We start from the raw sequence: 23,836 nt of genomic DNA, 5'->3' as shown, positions 1-23,836 counted from the left end.
GCCTTCAAATTGGATCAAATCATCTGAATTTGGAGAGAAAACTCCAATAATAACATCCTCTTCATTGAGGAGCAAAAAATGGAATAACATGGGGGGAAACTCCATAAAAATATTATCTTATCAAAATGGAACAGATAGGATCAAATGGAGGGAAAATCCATATAAAATGAGTGCATACCAATATAGGATGGAGGGATACTCCATGGGCCAGATAAGGAAACTATGTATCAGTTATACTGAGGGGACCAACATAGTTAACATTGAAAAAATTGGCTCCCTATGCAACTCAAAAAAAAAAAATCATATAAATCATGTATATCAATGGTATAAAACCATAAAGTGCCATCATGGGCATAGATCAATGCTATAAAAGCATAAAAGTGCAGCTATGGGCACATCAAAATATCAAAATGAAGGCAAATGTGTAAGATTACTCATAATCCAATTAGAATTAAGTAAAATGATTTAAGGAAGATCAACTAAATATAGATATCAGGTATAAAACTCCATTGAGGGTAAACATGAGTATTAAAATTATAATAGGTGGTATATTTATCTTGCACACATATATACCAAGATAAATATACTTAAAATATCATAGTATGAAATCATACAATTACAATTATTAAATGATAGCTTGATGCTAAAAAAAAGATTTCCCCATCTTTTTTATGTAAAATTTGTTACAACTAACCCTGCAAAAAAGGTTAGTAAATAATGATAGAGTTCAGATCTGGCAGATAAGAATATACTAAAAAGAGTTAAAAAACTTTTCTAAAAAAAACTTGAGAGATAGAATATTACACTTGTCTGATAGTGAATGATTACCTGCCACAAATAGGTTGACAAGAGGCAATAATAAAAAATAAATGATGCCTTTGTCAAGAGTTAAAAAAAGAAAAAGAATCTTGCATGTCTCTGAAAAAGAAACTTGCATGAAAAGACAAGAAAATGTTATAACCTAATCTAAATATAGAGAGAAGGGAAAACTTATATGATTTGAAAAAATCAAAAAACATATGAAGGAAGAGAGAATCATCCCAGGGTGCATTCGAAAACCTAATTAAAATGAAAGTGAAAAAGAAAAGGAAAACAGACGCTATATATATGTTCTAGCCAAAATTATTGTCTCAGGCCATGGGGGATTGGAATCTATGTAGTAATCCAGGCCTTGCAGCTATTCCAGTGGCGGATGGGTGATTTCCTCAAGCTTGGGCGCAGACATCGTGTCTTTATCCTTACTTTTAGACAAACAAGTGGCACAATAAACTGAACACCTTTGCTCTGAAAGCTCAAATACTCTCAGAGAAACAGAATCACTCCAAGTCTTTAAACCCAAATTCAAAATCTCCTGCAGCTTCAGAAATGCAACATATATCCCTCTTTACTATACCAAGCCCTCCAAGTGAGAAACACTCTACAAAGAACTACACGATCTGAAGCAAAATACCTCTTCACCCCAATTCTTGCAATAAGCTTGAACAGAGGAAAAACTGCCGAAACTGTAACCAACTTCTTCCTCTTCAAGCAAAGTTGCCCTATGTGAATCAAGCTTTGGCTACTAAAAAGGATAAAAAGAAAGTAATAGTTATTGATGAAGGAGATATGTAGGTGTATGGGGGAGGGAAAAAAAAATACAGAGAAACTTGTTGGCAAAGCAATGGATCGAGTAAGAGGAAAGGAATACTTCTGGTCAAAAAAGCAACAAGCTCCTGTCTTTTCAAAGGTTACCCTAGTAATGTGAAAGAAAGTTGATAGCAGTGTTGTGGGTACATTACATGGAGAAAGAATTCAAAGACAAATACACTGAATTGAATGAAACAACATACAGCACACGTTGAAAGTGACCACTAATTGCAGGAAGATGTATAGGAGAAATGAGAGACTTTTGGAGTGTGGAATGAAGAGGATTGGTTTTAGATAAATAGAAAAACAGAATCCTAACAGCATAGGTAACATAAAATAATCTAACAGGGGATTGAAAAAAAAAAGGTGTAAAGACAAGGAAAACAGGACTGTTTTGAGTAAAGGAATAACGAGATTAAATTGGCATAAAATATTTGTTCATACAATGCACGCTATTCAAGGAGCTCTGATTGCTTCATCAAGCATACAGATCATTCTTGGTTACAGCCAACTTTGGGGCATCTTCTCTCAATTTTTTAGTCCTCTTGGTATGGTACCAGTGATCTCGTTGGTTGGACTTGGTTTGTTTGAGAGAGGTTTCCCAAGGGTTGGTAAATGCGTGGAAATTGGTGTTCCAATGCTTATTCTATTCATTGGATTTGCACAGTACTTGAAGCATATACATGCAAGAAACTTACCTGTCTTTGAGCGCTTTCTAGTGCTTACTTGCATATGCACATTTGTTGACTGCAAGTGGTGCTTATAAGCATGTGTCTGTGATGACTAAGGATCACTGTCGCACTGATAGAGCTCACCTTATATCATCTGCTCCATGGATAAAGTTTCCTTATCCTCTGCAGTGGGGTGCACCTACTTTTAATGTAGGTCATGCATTTGGGATGATGTCTATAGTTCTTGTTTCTCTTATCGAGTCAACTGGGGCATACAAGGCTGCTTCTCGGCTTGCAAGTGCCACACCACCTCCTGCATATGTTCTTAGTCGGGGTATCGGTTGGCAGGGTATTGGAATACTATTGGATGGTCTTTTTGGCATAGGAACTGGTTCAACTGTTTCTGTAAAGAATGTTAGAATTCTGGGAATTACAAGAGTAGGCAGCAGGCGTGTTGTTCAAATATCAGCTGGTTTCATGATATTCTTCTCTATATTAGGCAAATTTGGAGCTCTTTTTGCATCAATACCTTTTCCCATATTTGCTACACTATACTGTGTGCTCTTTGGGATTGTTGCTGCTGTTGGTATTTCCTTCATGCAGTTTACCAACATGAATTCCCTGCGAAATTTGTTTATCATTGGAGTTTCCTTCTTCCTTGGGCTTTCCATTCATCAATATTTCAATGAGTTTTATGCTACATCTAGGCATGGCCCTGTGAATACCAAAGCAAGATGGTTTAATGACTTCTTAAACACCATTTTCTCCTCCCCACCAACTGTGGCACTAATAATTGTAGTGTTTTTAGATAACACACTGGAAGTTGAGAATATACTAGTCAGAACCGTCACATCCAGTGCAGTGGAAGCATAGTGGGCCCTTAACTTGTGGACTTGTAATATCTGCGAACACACAATATGCACAATCTTCTTCGGTAAGAAAAGGCATAGTGATCTCTAACACAACTTTAGTAATATTTTCTATCCTCATCGGTGATAAAAGCATGACGTGTTTTGCAATAGTATTAGCAATATATATGTTCTGCTCAAAGAAATATACTCTTCGGGCACAACTTGTAGCCATTAATGTCAGGGACAAGACATTGATGCCACTATTGCGAAGGTCTGCATCATAGTGAACAAAGGACAAGCATAGTCTGTTCACACCACTTCTGCGGCATTCAAGCAGAGATAGTAGTGGGTTGGCCCGAAAGTCGAGCCGACCATCCGTTTCAGGCAGCCAATGTGCCATAGCGGTGATTAGCGCTGAAGCAAGAAAATAGCTACTGCAAAAGGGCTAAGGATCTATGTTCTTGTATCTAAAATAAAATAAAATATTACAATGATGAAGATACATTGAAAAGTAGAGCTAGATTGGCATTATGCTTCACGATTTCTTCTTGCTGAAGGAAAAATAGAAAGAGGGCAGGGAAGGGTTAACTCCTCCCAAAGTAAACTCAAACCATACTTTTATCAGTGCACTTCAATTCAATTCTCTATTGAAGGAAGCACATTCAATTATTTGGTTCTTGGAAAATAAAAGAGATATGGCGCACATACCTGAAAACAAACCCAGAAATAACAACATGATCGCAGGAAGGATGGAGGAGGAAGAACCAGTCTCCATCAAAACCGATCAAAGAACAGTATGGAGCTCTGATACCATGTTAGAAATGGAAAAAGAAATCTAAAAATAAGCAATACCAGGAAAGAATCTAAGTGAGTAAATGCATGAAAAGATATTACCATAAAATAGGAGAAAGAAAGCTTCAAGCTCCAACACCATGAGACAAGATAATTGGAAAGGAGAAAGCAAAGAAAACCCCTTGTGATATTATGAATGAGGCATCAAAAGCCTAAGAAGGAGGAGAGAGAGAGATAGAGAGCAATGCTCATACAATAATTGAGAAGAGGAAGAAACCTCATTGTTGTTAAATGAGAGAAGAGGGTCATCTCTTAAATAGAGATGAGAGAGAGGAGTTGGAATGTAACTCCCATGTCTATGAATGCCACCATTCATAAGTGTGTGAGGCCAAGTGTGAGATTCCTCTTAAGGAGGAATAATCTAAAATTAGAAATTACAATATATATTTGTCCTCACATATTCCACTAGATGACAAAATAAGATGTAGTGGAAAAAGGACAAAAAAGAAATATATTAGGATACCTTGGCTTATATCCTAATATATTACAACAATAAAGAAAGGAGTTCTAACCTTGGTTTATAAACACACCAAGGAAAGATTACAACTCCTAACACCTTCAAACTATCTTTTAAACATAGGGCTGAATGGACAAAGCCTTGATCAACTTTCGTCTCTATCAAACCAAGAAGTTACTGGTTTTTTTGATAAACCTGTACACAGTCGCCTGCAACTTTTAAACCTAACTAAAATTCCTCAATCACTCCAGTGAGATCCTTTGCCATTGATTTCTCAATAACATGTCAAAAATTGAGCAAAATCCAATGGTTGGTTTGCGAGATATGCCTCCCACACTAAAACTATTTTTCTATGATAGTCATACAACCAGCTTCAAAAAGTTAGTATCTTTCTTTAACCAAAATATGTGTAACCTATAGGGTTGTTTCCTTGCAAACTTGGTGGAATATGATACATCATTTCACTCCTCATACCACCCATTTTGTGGTTTAAACAAAGTAAACCCAAAAATATTTTACATTTTTATTGATATCTGTATACTCCAAAATTGAGGGTTCACATTTTTTTACACAATTTCTAATATCTTTGCTAATACTGAATGAAAGTGATTGAAACAAAAGCTAATGTAACATTACCTCAAGCCTTTATCAAATAAAAGAAGAGCTATATAAATACAACTAGAGTCTCTACCTATCATTTAAAGTAAGGAAGTTGTTTCTAACTGTGTAGAAACCAATGTAATGCAATTTTTATAGCATTCGATAGAGATCAATGTAGTGAAGTTGTTCATAGAAAAATGGTAGAAGATACTAGTATTACGAGAGGACATGTAGTAGTAATATAACCCCACTCCACTCTACATCATTAGGTCTTGCATAGATTTAAAAAATATGCATAAATCTGAAACCAACAAACTACCCTTCTAACTTCCCCAAAACCATATTAGACCAATTAGATTCTTAATTCATATATTCACAACATTAACAACAACTTACAATATTTATGCATCCTATCATTGTGTATTGCCTTGCTACATTCAAATAGTTTTGATATTGATCTTGTAAATTCAAAATATAAATTAAATCCTTATTCTACCCCTAAACTCATAAATTTAGCCCTTGCATGTCACATTTGCCTATATTGGTAACATTGATTAAATTGACTCAAAATACATTCAAATGGTTCTATTGGCCATAATTCCATCATGAAATGAAATTATAGGCCCTCCTATGCTTCATATCCTCTTTGGTCCTCCAAATGACCCAAATGTGATCCTTAGTTATTGGGTGTCTTTGCACCACAAAATATCCTTAGAACAAGTAGCAAAGGTTTTATTTTGGTCTCCAAATAAGGACATGTATTACGAAAAGGAACAATCAAAAGTCCTTAATATTTTGATGACTGATGATGAACTTGATTATAAGTCAATCATTTGGTACCAGTCATAATCCATAACCAAAATCATTGGTACACAAAAGGATTAATGAACTGGAATGTAGGATTATGTTACAAGCATGCATGCATAGAATCTGCCTTAGTTGAGTTCTATAGATGTGCTCTTAAGTTCTATCTAGCTTGCTTCATTTTTAATATATAGAAGTTTTAAGTCATTTTATCTTGCAAGATGGAAGGAGGATTGTAGACTCGGCTATTGATTTTATTTTGTTTTATTTGCTTACTACATATCATTATTGCCCTATGTAGAATTAAATGTATGCCATAAGTCCCCTATCATTGAGCTTTTAAAGGATTTCTATAGTTGAATTGTCCATTTCAAACTCTCTTTATCTAAAACTCCTTGGAAATTGCATTTTTAAACTTAGTAAGGTGACATTAATATGAGTGAATGATGCAGAGCATCTACACAAACACTTACCAACCACTACTAATTGACCTCTTTGGTGTCTTGGCACATGGATCTTATCCAAATAAGTTCCCTTTCCCCAAGAATCTGTGATAACTAAATGATCATGGCTTGATAGAACTAGTTTGAGATTGGTTTAGTTTTTCTCATGTTCTTATAAATGAGGCTGGTCTGAGTTCTTTTGAAGTTGCAATAATACACAACTGTGCATGGGGCTTTCTGTCTCTAGTTGTGGCATATGCATTTTGCAAGCTGGTGACAAGAGCCATCTTTCATAACCATAATCATGTCATAGCAAGTGTAAAAGTAGGTTTCTAGCATCAAGAAGAAACTACCTCAGATCCATGACAGAATCCCCTAGATTGATCTGTTCAGAATTCTATGAAAATTTAGTACAAAATGCAAGGGTATCATGTTACATCCCTGATATATACCAAAATAAAAAACTATATTGATATAATTTTATAGAAATATTTATTTGGAAAGGCATGAAAAGTGCATATGCCACAACCAGAGATAGAAAGCCCCAGAGATTCTAGTGTCCCAATTCTTGAAATTTTGTCCATATTTTCCACATAGAATTCTCTTTGAATGTAGAAACATGTGAATTTGAGTGTATGTCAAGACTACCCTCTACCTACTCCTTGATGGTTCTATCAAAAATTAAAACCAATAATACTCTATCACATGAGCCCATAAGGGTACAAGAGTTTTTTTGAGCCATAGTTTTCTCCCCATTGGTTCTAGGTTCAACTCCAAGTTTTGGGCTTATCTGGTGCACATGGTTTGTGGGATATTTTCAATGAGTGTTGTCATCATAGGTTGATACAAAATAAACATCGAAAGAAATTTGAATACAAGCAGAGGAGCTGATCTAAACACAACAAATTTCATAACAGCAGTTCAATTTTGGAAAAGACATCTAAATTTCATATCTTAGCAAGACCAAATCAAGGCTGTGAACCTTATTATTTTCAAGAACATCAAACACTAAGTGCTTCAAATTGCAAGTCTAGGAATAAGAAATCGGGTTTTAGGAGTAGATCATATCAGAATTAGGCCTTAAGAGAACTCAAATTTTGAAATCAGCATTAAGATATCTGGTTGAGATTTGACAAAAGATGTTACTTCTTGGAGAGTTAAAAATTAATTGGATGAGAATAATAAATAGGGATATTGTGCACTATTCTAAGTCTATACATCATATCATTTCAAAATCTATTTATGTAAATCCTTGCACTACAGTTTTTTTTTCTAATCAGTAAAGAATGAAAACCAAACTTAGTGTTCACTCTTGGTCTCTGGTTATTAGTTACTAATGAGAATTTTTTTAACTTTTATCCATACTAGCTTGGTATGAATTTGGTTCTTTATAATTGGAATAATACAAATTTCAATCCTAATAGAAATATCACATTTCTTTTGGAGGTCAAAAAGAAGTTGGGAATTTCAAAATTTTCTTGCTAAACCTTCTACAAGAATTGTATTTGTGTAGCATTGTAATCTTCACCTTTATATTTATCACTTACATTTCTATAAAACCATAAATATTTTATAGTACAAGGCACAATCAATTTGCATTAATGAAAACCACATTACTTCCTATTAGCTTATTGATTGATGGGGCCTAGGAACCATTAAAAATTTATATAATGATTTCATTTTTACATAATGTTTTACAACCTATACATCACATGTATTTTTTTGGGAAACTATGAGTTTGATTTAATTTTCAAATCAAAGGAAAGTATTACCTAAATAGAAGAAAATCATTTATCAAACATAGATTAATAATTACAATATCAGATATCTATCCACAAACCTGATATATTTTATTTGGATGTATTCCATAGTATGTTTGCAAAAAATATGCCAATGATCTTTGTGGCTTCCCAAGAACATCACAAGCCTAAAAAAAAGTAAGCTCCCTTTTCAACATGAATTTTAAGACAGAACAAACAAAGAATAATGCCATTGCAACCTTTAACAAAATGAGGCTAGAAGGAGGTTTGATTGAACATAACAAAATAAGTTGAGAAAAATTATTGTAATATTCTAACATACTAGGTAATTATCATCTGCGAACTAGAAAAGGAAATAATTTTTTGTACAATACATAAGAATGTCTATGGAATAGTATTTTTTGTGGGGATGGCACAAGATTATTTGTGAATCTGACTCCCAAGTGGTAGTGAACTTGCTTTCCTTGCACGAGCTTGAGGATATTAATTGGTAGCTAGCTACTATTGCTAATCAAATTCTTCTCTTTTGTACCTCTCTATAATTTATTAGGTTTACTTACATTCCTCGTGAATGGAATAGAGCTACTAATTGTTTAGCCAAATGGGCTTCTGGTCATGCTCCAGGCTAGAATATTATGGATAGGGGGCAACTTCCCTTTGAGATGTTGCAAGAATTTGATGAACTTGTTGCTCAGGATTGAGCTCCTTGTTGTAATCCTTTCTATCTTAATAAATTTTTACCCCTCTTTTTCCAAAAGAAGAAGAAGATGAGAAGGACTTGATTATCAATCTATCTATCTATTTTAATTACAGAGTTTACTACCAAGAAACAGAATGAATGCCATGAGAACACAATTACTTCATGATGATTCCTTTACAAGTAAATGGAACCCACTATGTCAAAGCTTACACACATTTTGTTTCAATTAATTCTATTAGTAAAGATTGACATCATTCCTACAACTGTAACTGTAAGACACCACATACTGATCATAACTGTTCATGTCAAAATATTGTGTCTTAGCTAGCAATTTAGTTAATATCCTTATGCATAAGTTGAAAATGTGAGGAGCATCATGACTTGTATCCATAGAGATCATTGGCATATTTCCTACAAACATACTGTGGAATACATCCAAATAAAATATATCAGGTTTGTGGATAGCTATCTAATATTGTAATTATTAATCTGTGTTTGATAAATGATTTTTTTTATTCAGGTAGTACTTTCCTTTGATTTGAAAATTAAATTGAGCTCATACTTTCCCAACAAAATACATGTGATGTATAGGCTATAAAACATTATGTAAAAATGAAATTGTTATAATTATTTTTGATGGTTCCTAGGCCCCATCAATCAATCAGCTGATAGGAGGTAACGTGGTTTTTTGTTAATGCAAATTGATTGTGTCTTGTACTATAATATATTTATGGTTTTATAGAAATGTAAGTGATAAATATGGAAGGTGAGGATTATGACGCTACATAAATAGAATGAATCAGGATTAAAATAGAACCCATAGAGTCATGACAACTTGATGACAAGTACAAGGTGATAACTAGATTAGATGGGCTCACATTGTAAGGTGGGGACACAGCTCATTCCAGTACTTCAAATGATGATAGTAAAGGAAGAAATAAACTTGAAATCATAAAAATTATATCAAGAAAAAAGTTCTGATCTCAAGTGTATAATATTTTTCAAGTGTTGCTCGAGTCCAATAATTTTAGACTCATTTCTTTTACTTTTCACTATGCTGACTTCTTGCTCTTTATCAATCAAATTTGGTAGTGCAATATTCTACAAACACATAACATATTAGCAAGTAATAAAACCAATTAAAAATGAAATGCAATGAATAAACTCCTGCTTCTATCTAAGATATTTAATACCCATAACTCTTTGTCACTTGTCTTTTGTAATAACCTATTTCCTCTATCATTAGATGCATACCTGTATCATTAGGCTATGGTTATCTTAATTTTTGTGCATATCTCTTCGACTATACTTTCTCATACTGATATGAAATTTACTATCAAATGGCTTGAGGAAAGGATTATGGTAGTCAAGAACATGCCACAATTTAACATAATGAATCTTTGTTGAGATTTTTTATGAGAATTTCTCTCATGTCTTTGACCTCTACATTAGACCTTGAAAGGTGTCTGAAATCACCAAGAAAGATAAATAAAAATTGGGGAGAAAGACAATCTTCACCTTCATTAAATTTTTCCAAAACTAGTTCAAGGGTAAGGAATATATGATTTGTTCTTTGTGCACAACCTTCCAACTCCGATCTACCATATTTTTTATTAAGACTAGCTCTCTGCAATTACTAACATTATCATTTGTGTTCATCATGTGTCTACTATCATGACAACAAAAATATCTGAACTTGCATATTCTTAACATGTCTGCATAAAATTATTTATCATTTCATTTTAATGAGTCGTAACCCCCCTCTATATTTTTGATGTAACATTGATATCTTTGCGTGGATTTTGAACAACAATATATCAATGCCCTATAGTCTTCATTTCAAAAAAATAATGTTTGAACGTTGACAACCATGAGACTATCGGTAGCAAGATAGTAGGGTTCTAAAAATAATTATGTGCAAATAGATTTACAATAGTAATACAATCTTCCAAACTTATCACTCAGCTACAATCTTTCAATCTTATCACTCAGCTACAATCTTCCAATCTTATAGTAAAGGAGACAATATAAGCTATAGTTCATCCTTGAGAAATCCAATGGCTAATGTTGGGGAAAAAAAACACAAACATGGTGAAACTCTGTATCATCAAGTGAGTTTTGAGAAAACATGGGCAAATTTAAAGACTAGCTTAAACTTGTATTTATCTCTTTCTCTATTGCTGTGAAAAATTCTTGTCTATAAGATATATACTAAAACTCACTTAGTTGTCATTACTCTAGAAACAAAAATGAATAAGATCTTTGATACATTGTTGAATATGAAATTCTTACTAATATTTAAACATCCAAAACAAATAGTCCAAAATCAATATTAAAAAATAATAATTCATTAGTTCTTTCATCTATTAACTAATCTTTTAGATTCTCTTAACACTTATCCAATCCATTCACATAACCTCATTGTTCTAAATCATATGTTTTATTGTTGCTAACAACTATTAATTGATGATTCCTTGACATCTAAAAAAAAAAATTGTAGCATTTACTCTATATGATGATTCATCAGTCAACAATTTTTGATTAAAGATTGTATTGTTTATGTGGCCCTTTATTCTCAAAATAGATTTCAATGTCATTTGGTCAAGCATATTAACAAATGACCATCTAGGCATCTTACCCCTTTCTTCCCATTCTATGATGTCAAAAAAGATTTGATCAATCACTTAGAAAACAAATATGAGAACCACTCATAATCTTGGATTTTATACCAGTGGCCATTTTATCTATACTTGCAGATTTAGCTTTTCTATCAATGGCCATTTTAACTATACTTGCTGATTTATTAGAATAAGAATTTATTTCTTAATGAACTAGACTTCACTTTGGGTTCCAAAGGTTCATTTAAATTGTCTTGCTTTATTTCACCAATAGATACCATTCCTCACTCCAATTAACAACTTTATAAGTCCTTTCATATTGTTAAGAAACATATATTATGAGGTTACTGTCAAGAAAATAAGAAATTTTATGAACTCTACCACTAGGGCATAATCATTCTACTATGTGCCTTTACAAACCCAAATTAAATACATTTTAAAGTCCACTAGATCCACTATAAATTCCCAATGTTTCACTAATTTGGGATGGTTTAAAGCATTTTTATAAACAAACCCTTGTGTGCCTCTCTGTTACATAGGATTTTATATCTATTTTTATAAATGTGAATGGATCTCTCCACATGCTCAATCTCTAACTGTAGGTAATCCATTGTTCTTCATCTCCATCTAGTAGTGACAACAACAAAATCAAGATGAGGTTTCTTTTTAGAATTATTCTCAAAGTTATCAAGTTGAATGTCATAACTAAATTTCATCTTTCTAGGAAAATATATATTTATGATATGATACATTCACCACTCTAAGTTGGAATTAATGTTGTAGTGAAAAAACCAAAAATGTCTCAAAATGGGAGCATTATAGGTGTACATAATTCAACTACAAGAATTTGACTATTTCCTATGTTTCTTATTAGGCACAACAAATAGGAAACCTTTAAAAAGCCTTCAAACAAATACATGTTAATCACATGGAAATGATTAACAAGAAAAATATGCATTAAAAAAAATTAGTGAGATCCCAAATGCATTAAAAAAGTCAGTGAGATTTTGGACTACTGATGCAAGAGCATCTAGAGGTATAAGGGCAATCCTGTGTCACACAAAAAAATGTACTTAGACTTAGTTTTTGTTTCATGTGTTTTCATTTTTGGATACCCATTTGGGTCAAATAAAGGTTCCAACAATCATAGTTCCACTATCAGTGTGTTTGAAAATCCCAAAAAAATAGGAGCATGTAATTTGACCATCATTTTGGTGACCTAGAAGGTGTGAGTTGACCAGATGAATGTAATTGTGATTTAGAGCATTCCAAAAAAAGAATCAGGTTAAAACGCCCCACGGTTTGAAGGTTATTGCAGTTTTTCGAGTTTTGGAGACCTCCTAAGAATGCTTCAAAGTCAGGTTAGGGGCATTAAATGACCTCAAAAAGGGCCAAAAAATGGGGGATGAGTGAAGCTAGTCCATAGGGCTATAGAGAACTTCAAAAGATTTCTGAAAATGTAAACTGTTTGTCAATTAGAGCTACGGTTAAAAAGTTATGCCTCCCAGAAGTTTGGTTACCGTTTCTGGATTCTTCTAAATTTGTACCAACTTCTAACATAGCTTTTGGAACATTCTATTTGCTTGGTGGATGCCTACTAGAACTTTCTAGAATGTACTCCTAGTCCTTAACCCTCCAGGGTCTATTTAAGAATATTTTTGGCATTATAAAAGGGAGTTCAGAGTGGAGTTTGAGAGGAGGTACTAAAAGGAGAAAATTATCTCCAGATTTATGCTATTGTAAGCCCTTAGGGCATGTTTTGAAGTTTATTTTCTCTGCACTATTTGTACTAGCTTATTTTCTCAGTTAATATAATTTTCCCTTTCTGTTGGTTCCATTCTATTCTTGGATCGTGTCGCCATCAAGTGGAATCAGAGCTGGTTTTCCTAAGTGTGTAGACAAAGCACCGACTGTGAGGCAGTTTGCACCAGGACTATGTGGTTCTGGGTTTGAGTTAGAAGATGCCTCCACAAAGAGAGCATGGCAGAAAGGCTAGAGCCATTAATCCTGATGAGGTTAGAGCCCTCCAAAAGCAGGTGCAGGCATTGCAAGAGGAGCTCCGTAGAGGAGCAAATGTTGCTATTGGTGACAACAGTGAGGATGACAATGAAGAAGAAGTAATGGGACCAGAAGAGGAATTTGATGGAGAAGTTCTGAATCATGTAGAGGAAAGGCTTTTTAGGGCCATTACTAAGTTTGGGAAAAGACCCACAATTGAAGTGGGTGTATTTTCAGGAAATATGAAACTAGATGAGTTGATAGATTAGATCAATGAACTGGAAGAATACTTTGAGTATGAGGATATCAGGGACCCAGACAGGGTTAAGTTTGCAAAGGCCAAAATAAAAGTCCATGCCAAAATTTGGTGGCAAGAGGTTCAATTGGAAAGAAACAGAAGAGGAAAGGAGAAGATCACAAGATGGGATCGCATGGTGGACAAATTGAAGAAGCAGTTCATTCCTGTAGACTACGAGCTGGATCTGTTTAAGAAGATGCATGCGTTAAAGCAAGTAGGAAGATCAGTCCAAGAATATATAGAGGAGTTTTAGCAACTCTTGATTAGATTGGGACATGCAGAAGCAAATAAGGAGAAGGTTGCTCATTATATCAGTGGGTTGTGACCAAGCATCCAGGAGGAATTAAGTCTGGTAAGAATGACCAGCATTGAAGAGGCATACCAGTTTGCCCTACGAGTTGAAGAGAAGTTAAATAAAAGGTTTAAAGGAAGACAAAGAGGGTGTGGTCAAGGAGGAAGGGGAAGTAGTAGGTCATCTAGAGGCTGCAATGAAACCCAAAAGAAAAATGAAGATGTGGGTACTAGCAAAAACAAGAGGAATGAGGGTTCAACCACTCCCATTATCAAGACTTTGGAAATCAAAGAGGAAGAGGTAGAGGATGTGGACAAGGAAGAGGAGGCTTCTATGGTATCTATTTCCATTGCAATGAAGAAGGTCATCATGCCTTTGAATGCCCTCAATGACAAGGAAGGATAGATATGAGAGTTGAGGGCCAAGCTAGGGTTGCTCATGTGGATGAGAATGCATAATTATCACATTCAGAGGATGCAAAAAGAGGAGAGACCTTGGTAAATGAAAGAGTCCTACTAATTGGTGAGAATGAACTAGGACAACGGAGGAGTTTGTTTCATACCAGATGCAAGTGTAAGGATAAATGTTGTGACATGATCATTGATGGTGGTAGCACTGATAACCTAGTATCAGAAGAGATGGTCTCTAAGCTAAAGCTCAAGAGGGATAAACATTCCCAACCCTATCGGATTTCTTGGGTAAAAGATGATCATAAAGTCCTGGTAAGTGAACAATGTTTAGTAAAATTCAAAATTGGGAGTTACCATGATGAAGTTCTCTGTGATGTTATTCTAATGGATGTTTGCAATCTATTGTTGGGTAGAGCATGGTAGTTTGATAGACATGCAGTACATGACGGACATGCAAAAAAATACTCTTTGACAAAGGATGGAGTTCACCACAAATTGAAGCCCATGAAAAAGGAAGGTGAAAAGGTATGTAGCAGTGCTAGGATTTGTCTTGTTGATGGAAGGAAGTTTTCAGATGGCATGAAACATCAGCATATGTGCTATGCTTTGATTCCTAGGAAAGATAAAGAAGGTAGTAGTGAAATACCATTTGAAGTTTTAGATTTACAAGGGGAATTCGGAGATATTATCTCTGATAATGTTCCAAATGGATTGCCACCAGTAAGGCAAATTAGTCATCAGATAGATCTGATTCCAAGAGCTAGTTTGCCTAACAAGGCTACTCACAAGATGAATCCTACTAAAATAGAGGAGCTAAATAGACAGGTTCATGAGCTATTGGGGAAGGGCTTGATTTGAGAGAGCCTAAGTACATGTGCAGTACCTATAGTATTTGCACCAAAGAAGGATGGAGAGTGGAGGATGTGTACAAATTCTCAAGCTATGAATAGGATAACCATCAAGTACTAGTTTCCTTTGCCAAGGATGGATGATCTTATGGACTACTTGAGTGGAGCTCAGTACTTCACAAAGATAGATTTGAAGAGTGGCTATCATCAGATATGGATTTGAGAAGGAGATGAGTGGAAAATAGCCTTTAAGACCAAGGAAGGTCTTTATGAGTGGTTAATCATGCCCTTTGGATTGACGAACACTCCAAGCACCTTCATGCGGCTCATGAATGAGGTACTTAAGAAGTTCTTGGGAAAATTTGTTATTGTCTATTTGGATGATATTTTAATTTTTAGCAAGACTTTGAGAGAACATTTACTACATATTTATAGTATCCTTGAAAGGCTAAGGGAAGAGAAACTATTAATTAATCTAAAGAAGTGTGTCTTTGCAAAAAGGGAGTTAGTCTATTTGGGGTTTGTTATATCATCTAAAGGTCTCAAAATGGATCCAGAGAAGGTAAAAGCCATCTTGGAATGGCCTACTCCAAGGACTGCTACTGAGGTAAGATCATTTCATGGTCTGGTTAGTTTTTACAAGAAGTTTATTAAGAATTTTAGTGGCATATGTGCACCCCTAACTGATAAAATAAGAGGGGATAGAAAAGAGTTCAAATGGACTGCAGCAACTACGAGAAGTTTTGAATTGCTGAAGAAGAAGGTGATAGAATAGCCTGTGTTGGCACTTCCAAATTTTAGAAAAGTGTTCTAGGTGGATTGTGATGCTAGTGGCAGTGCTATTGGGGCTGTATTAAGCCAAGAAGGTAAGCCTATTGCATATTTTAGTGAGAAATTGAGTGATGCAAAGAAGAAGTATTATGTTTATGATCAAGAGTTCTATGCAATAGTTCAGTCCTTAAAGAAATGGAGGCACTATTTATTGCCAAAGGAATTTGTTTTATATACTGATCATCAGGCATTACAGTACCTAAATAGCCAAGGTAAAATGAATCAGAGGCATATTAAGTGGGTAGAATTCTTGTAGAGTTATACATTTGTGTTGAAGCATAGAAGTGGAAAATCTAGTAGGGTTGCAGATGCAATAAGTAGGAGACAATCACTGCTTACAGTAATGCAAGTTGAAGTAGTTGGGTTTGATGAACTCAAAAATTTGTACCCCGAAGATCCTAATTTTGCTGAAGCATGGAAAGCTTGTAAAGAGCCTGTTGTTGTAGATAGAACCAAGTGGTTAGATTATTTGATTCAGGATGGCATGTTGTTCAAAGGTAGTCAATTGTGCATTCCAAGGAGTTCCATGAGGGAAAATTCGATTAAGGAAAAACACAGTGGATGGATGGCAGGACATTTTGGTCAAGATAAGACCATTTCCATTCTTAGAGAACATTATTTTTGGCCTCAAATTTCACAGGATGTGAAGAAGTTCATACAAAGTTGCCAGGTTTGTCAAGTTGCTAATGGGTTTAGTCACAATACTAGTCTATATCAGTCATTGCCTATTCCTTCAAGGCCATGGAAGGACATAAGTATGGATTTTTCTCTTGGATTACCAAGGACACAAAGGGGTAATGACTCAGTATTCATGGTGGTTGATAGGTTCTCCAAAATGGCACATTTCATTCCATGCCACAAAACTCATGATGTTGTCCATATTGCAGACTTGTTTTTCAAAGAGGTGGTAAGACTACATGGTCTTCCAAGAAGTATAGTTTCTAACAGAGATACTAAATTTTTTGGGGTATTTCTAGAGGACATTGTGGAAGAAGTTGAAAAAAGACCTAAAATTCAGTTCCACTCATCACCCACAGACTGATGGTCAAACAGAAGTGGTAAATAGAAGTTTGGGCAACTTGCTAAGATGTTTAGTTGGGGATAAGCCCAAGGGATAGGATTTGATTCTACAACAAGCAGATTTTTTTTACAATAACTCTATAAACAGGAGTACTGGAAAATCAGCATTCCAAATTGTATATGGGAATAGGCCAAGGACTGCACCAGAATTGAGGAAGATAGAGCAAGGGGAGAGGACAAGTGCTGAAGCGGAAGAATTTATTGAACATATCAAGCATCTACATGAGGAGGTTCAAGCACATATTACCAAGCTGAATCAAGAGTATAAAGCTAGGTCTGATCAAAAGAGAAGACATAAGGAATTCCAAGTAGGGGATCTAGTCATGGTGCACTGACGAAAAGAAAGATTTCCAGCTGGTACTTACAACAAGCTAAAAATGATTAAATTTGGCCCCTGCAAAATTTTGAAGAAACATGACTCAGGAAATGCATATGAAGTGGAGCTTCCAGATGGTATTCACATTTCTCCCATTTTCAACATTGCAGATTTAATAGAGTATCATGATGATGGTGCAGATGATGAGTTGGTGTTAGAGCCATGTCAAATTCCTGCTTCTAAGAAGGAGGAGATAGAAGACATTTTAGATCATCCTGTGGGTAGGAGTACCAAAAATAGGTAGTATGAAGAGTATTTGGTCAAATGGAAAGGATGACCAATCGAGGACTCAACTTGGATTTCAGCAGCCAAGGTTTCCCATTTGGGATTTCCTCTACCATCCATAAAGTGACAGGGTCACTTTTCAATCTACCCTAGGTGTCTGATGCAGGAGCATCCAGAGGTATAAGGGCAATCCTATGTAACCCAAAAAAATGTACTTAGACTTAGTTTCTGTTTCATGTGTTTTCATTTTTGGATACCCATTTGGGTCAAATAAAGGTTCCAACTCTCACAGTTCCACTATCAGTGTGTTTGAAAATCCCAAAAAAATAGGAGCATGCAATTTGGCCATCATTTTGGTGACCTAAAAGAAGTGAGTTGACCAGATGAATTTAATTATGATTTAGAGCTTTCCAAAAAAAGAATCAGGTCAAAAGGCCGCACGGTTTGAAAGTTATTGCAGTTTTTTGAGTTTTGGAGACCTCCTAAGAATGCTTCAAAGTTAGGTTAGGGGCATTAAATGACCTCAAAAAGGGCCAAAAAATGGGAGACAGTGAAGCTGGTCCATAGAGCTATAGAGCACTTTGAGAACTTTTTGGAAATGTAAACGGTTCATCAATCAGAGCTACAGTTAAAAAGTTATGCCTCTCGAAAGTTCGGTTACCATTTTTGGATTCTTCTAAATTTGCACCGACTTCTAACGTAGCTTCTGGAACCTTCTATTTGGTTGGTGGATGCCTACAAGAATTTTCTAGAATGTACTCCTAGTTCTTAACCCTCCAAGGTCTATTTAAGGGGATTTCTGGCATTGTAAAAGGTAGTTCAGAGTGTAGTTTTAGAGGAGGTACTAAAAGGAGAAATTATCTCTAGATTTATGCTATTGTAAGCCCTTAGGGCATGTTTTGAAGTTTATTTTCTCTGCACTATTTGTACTAGCTTATTTTCTTAGTTAATATAATTTTCTCTTTTTGTTGGTTCCATTTTGTTCTTGGGTCATGTCACCATCAAGTGGTATCAGAGCTGGTTTTCCTGAGTGTGTAGACAAAGTGCCGACTATGAGGCAGTTTGCACTAGGACTGTGTGGTTGTGGGTTTAAGTTAGAAGATGCCTCCATGAAGAGAGCATGGCAGAAGGGCCATAGCCATTAATCCTGAGGAGGTTAGATCCCTCCAAAGGTAGGTGCAGGCATTGCAAGAGGAGCTCCGTAGAGGAGCAAATGTTGCCGTTGGTGACAACAGTGAGGATGACAATGAAGAAGAAGTAATGGGACCAGAAGAGGAATTTGATGGAGAAGATTTGAATCATGTAGAGGAAAGGCTTTTTAGGGCCATTACTAAGTTTTGGAAAAGACCCACAATAGAAATGGGAGTATTTTCAGGAAATCTGAAACCAGATGAGTTGATCGATTGGATCAATGAACTGGAAGAATACTTTGAATATGAGGATATCAGGAACCCAGTTATGGTTAAGTTTGCAAAGGCCAACCTAAAAGGCCATGCCAAAATCTGGTGGCAAGAGGTTCAATTGGAAAGAAATAGAAGAGGAAAGGAGATCACAAGATGGGATCGCATGGTGGACAAATTGAAGAAGCAATTCATTCCTATAGACTACGAGCTAGATCTGTTTAAGAAGATGCATGCATTAAAGCAAGCAAGAAGATCAGTCCAAGAATATACAGAGGAGTTTTACCAACTCTTGATTAAAGTGAGACATGCAAAAGAAAATAAGGAGAAGGTTGCTCGTTATATCAGTGGGTTGTGACCAAGCATCTAGGAGGAATTAAGTCTGGTAAGAATGACCAGCATTGAAGAGGCATACCAGTTTGCCCTATGAGTTGAAGAGAAGTTAAATAAAAGGATTGAAGGAAGACAAAGAGGGCATAGTCAAGGAGGAAGGGGAAGCAGTAGATCATCTGGAGGCTGCAATGAAACCCAAAAGAAAAATGAAGATGTGGGTACTACCAGAAACAAGAGGAATGAGGGTTTCAACCGCTCCCATGATCAAGACTTTGGAAATCAAAGAGGAAAACATAGAGGATATGGAAAGGGAAGAGGAGGCTTCCATGGTACCTATTTCCATTGCAATGAAGAAGGTCATCATGCCTTTGAATGCCCTCAATGATAAGCAAGGACAGATAGGAGAGCTGAAGGCCAAGCTAGGGTTGCTCATATAGATTAGGATGCACAATCATCACATTCAAAGGATGCAGAAAGAGGAGAGAACTTGGTAAATGAAAGATTCCTACTAAGTGGTGAGAATGAACCAGGACAACGAAGGAGTTTGTTTCGTACCAGATACAAGTGTGAGTATAAATGTTGTGACATGATCATTGATGGTGGTAGCATTGATAACCTAGTATCAGAAGAGATGGTCTCTAAGCTGAAGCTCAAGAGGGAGAAACATGCCCAGCCCTATCGAATTTCTCGGGTAAAAGATGATCATAAGGTCCTGGTAAGTGAACAATGTTTAGTAAAATTCAAAATTGGGAGTTACCATGATGAGGTTCTCTGTGATGTTATTTCAATGGATGTTTGCCATCTATTGCTGGGTAGACCATGGCAGTTTGATAGACATGTAGTACACGACGTACATGCAATCACATACTCTCTAGCAAAGGATGGAGTTTGCCACAAATTGAAGCCCATGGAAAAGGAAGGTGAAAAGGTATGTAGTAGTGCTAGGATTTGTCTTGTTGATGGAAGGAAGTTTTTAGATGGCATGAAACATCAGCATATGTGCTATGCTTTGATTTCTATGAAAGATAAAGAAGGTAGTAGTGAAATACCATTTGAAGTTTCAGATTTACTAGGGGAATTTGGAGATATTATCTTTGATAATGTTCTAGATGGATTGCCACCAGTAAGGCAAATCAGTCATCAGATAGATCTGATTCTAGGAGCTAGTTTGCCTAACAAGGCTGCTCATAGGATGTCTCCTACTAAAATAGAGGAGCTAAATAGATAGGTTCAAGAGCTGTTGAGAAAGGGCTTGATTCAAGAGATCCTAAATCCATGTGCAGTACCTATAGTACTTGCACCAAAGAAGGATGGAGAGTGGAGGATGTGTATAGATTCTTGAGCTATAAATAGGATAACCATCAAGTACCGATTTCCTTTGCCAAGGATGGATGATCTTATGGATTGCTTGAGTGGAGCTCAGTACTTCACAAAGATAGATTTGAAGAGTGGCTATCATTAGATACGGATTCAAGAAGGAGATGAGTGGAAAATAGCCTTCAAGACCAAGGAGGGTCTTTATGAGTGGTTAGTCATCCCCTTTGGATTGACGAATGCCCCAAACACCTTCATGTGGCTCATGAATGAGGTACTTAAGAAGTTCTTGGAAAAATTTGTTATTGTCTATTTGGATGATATTTTAATTTTTAGCAAGACTTTGGAAGAACATTTACTGCATATTCATAGTGTCCTTGAAAGGTTAAGGGAAGAGAAACTGTTAATTCATCTAAAGAAGTGTGTCTTTGCAAAAAGGGAGTTAGTCTATTTGGGGTTTGTTATATCACTTGAAGATCTCAAAATGGATCCAGAGAAGGTAAAAGCCATCTTGGAATGGCCTACTCCCAGGACTGCTACTGAGGTAAGATCATTTCATGGTCTGGTTAGTTTTTACAGGAAGGTTATTAAGAATTTCATTGGCATATGTGCACCCCTAACTGATAAAATAAGAGGGGATAGAAAAGAGTTCAAATGGACTGTAGTAGCTGCGAGAAGTTTTGAATTGCTGAAGAAGAAGGTGATAGAACAGCCTGTGTTGGCACTTCCAAATTTTAGAAAAGTGTTGCACGTGGATTGTGATGTTATTGGCAGCACTATTGGGGCTGTATTAAGCCAAGAAGGTAAGCCTATTGCATATTTTAGTGAGAAATTGAATGATGCAAAGAAGAAGTATTATGTTTATGATCAAGAGTTCTATGCAATAGTTCAGGCCTTAAAGAAATGGAGGCACTATTTATTGCCAACAGTATTTGTTTTATATACTGATCATCAGGCATTACAGTACCTAAATAGCCAAGGTAAATTGAATTAGAGGCATATGAAGTGGGTAGAATTCTTGCAAAGTTATACATGTGTGTTGAAGCATAGAAGTGAAAAATCTAACAAGGTTGCAGATGCACTAAGTAGGAGACAGTCATTACTTACCGTAATGCAGGTTGAAGTAGTTGGGTTTGATGAACTCAAGAATTTGTACCCCAAACATCCTAATTTTTCTGAAGCATGGAAAGCTTGTAAAGAGCCTGTTGCTGTAGATAGAACCAAGTGGTTAGACTATTTGGTTCAGGATGGCATGTTGTTCAAAGGTAGTCAATTGTGCATTCTAAGGAGTTCCATGAGGGAAAATCTGATTAAGGAGAAACACAGTGGAGGGATGGCAGTACATTTTGGTCAAGATAAGACCATTTTCATTCTTAGAAAACATTATTTTTGGCCTCAAATTTCACAGGATGTGAAGAAGTTTGTACAAAGTTGCCAGGTTTGTCAAGTTGCTAAGGGGTTTAGTCACAATACTGGTCTATATCAGTCGTTGCCTATTCCATCAAGGCCATGGGAGGACATAAGTATGGATTTTGTTCTTGGATTACCAAGGATACAAAGGGGTAATGACTCAGTATTCGTGGTGGTTGATAGGTTCTCCAAAATGGCACATTTCATTCCATGCCACAAAACTCATGATGTATTCCATATTGCAGACTTATTTTTCAAAGAGGTGGTAAGACTACATGGTCTTCCAAAGAGTATAGTTTCTGATAGAGATACTAAATTTGTGGGGTATTTCTAGAGAACATTGTGGAAGAAGTTGAGAACAGACCTAAAATTTAGTTCCACGCATCACCCATAGACTAATGGTCAAACAGAAGTGGTAAATAGAAGTTTGGGCAACTTGCTGAGATGTTTAGTTGGGGATAAGCCCAAGGGATGGGATTTAATTCAACCACAAGCAGAGTTTTCTTACAATAACTCTATAAATAAGAGTACTAAAAAATCACCATTCCAAATTGTATATGGGAATAGCCCAAGGACTGCACCAGAATTGAGGAAGATAGAGCAAGGGGAGAGGACAAGTGCTGAAGTGGAAGAATTTGCTGAACATATCAAGCATCTACATGAGGAGGTTCAAGCACACATTACCAAGATGAATCAAGAGTATAAAGCTAGGGCTGATCAAAGGAGAAGACATAAGGAATTTCAAGTAGGGGATCTAGTCATGGTGCACTTACAAAAAGAAAGATTTCCAACCGGTACTTACAACAAGCTGTAAATGAAGAAATTTGGCCTCTGCAAAATTTTGAAGAAACATGACTCAGAAAATGCATATGAAGTGGAGCTTCTAGATGGTATTCGCATTTCTCCCATTTTATACATTGCAGAATTAACAGAGTATCATGATGATGTTGCAGATGATGAGCTGGTGTTAGAGCCGTGTCCAATTCCTGCTTCTAAGAAGAATGAGATAGAAGACATTTTAGATCATCGTGTGGGTAGGAGTACTTGAAACAGGCAGTATGAAGAGTATTTGGTCAAATGGAAAGGACGATCAATCTTCAGCAGCTTAGGTTTCCCATTTGGGATTTCCTCTACCATCCATAAAGTGATAGGGTCACTTTTCAATCTACCGTGGGTGTCTGATGCAAGAGCATATAGAGGTATAAGGGCAATCTTGTGTCACCCAAAAAAATGTACTTAGACTTAGTTTCTATTTCATGTGTTTTCATTTTTGGATACCCATTTGGGTCAAATAAAGGTTCCAAGTCTCACAGTTCCACTATCACTATGTTTGAAAATCCTAAAAAAAAAGGAGCATGCAATTTGGCCATCATTTTTGTGATCTACAAGGTGTGAGTTGACCAGATGAATGTAATTGTGATTTAGAGCATTCCAAAAAAAGAATCAGGTCAAAAGGCCCCACGGTTTGAAAGTTATTGCAGTTTTTTAGGTTTTGGAGACCTCCTAAGAATGCTTCAAAGTTAGGTTAGGGGTATTAAATTCCCTTAAAAAGGGCCAAAAATGGGGGATGAGTGAAGCTGGTCCATAGGGCTCTAGAGCACATCGAGAGCTTTTCGAAAATGTAAACAGTTCGTCAATC

The 23,836-nt window shown here is 35.9% G+C and overlaps 1 pseudogene; it reads left to right on the top strand.

The window, feature by feature from the left end:
- The first annotated feature begins 2,051 nt into the window (after positions 1–2,051).
- On the top strand, positions 2,052–3,170 carry LOC149548030 (nucleobase-ascorbate transporter 2 pseudogene; annotated as a pseudogene).
- The last annotated feature ends 20,666 nt before the right edge of the window (positions 3,171–23,836 follow it).

The sequence above is a fragment of the Cupressus sempervirens genome, chromosome 7 (assembly GCF_028749045.1).
Source record: "Cupressus sempervirens isolate cs-2001-9-10 chromosome 7, ASM2874904v1, whole genome shotgun sequence".
NCBI lineage: Eukaryota > Viridiplantae > Streptophyta > Pinopsida > Cupressales > Cupressaceae > Cupressus > Cupressus sempervirens.
Note: the sequence above shows the minus strand (reverse complement) of the source record. Positions and strands in the feature narration are given on the sequence as shown.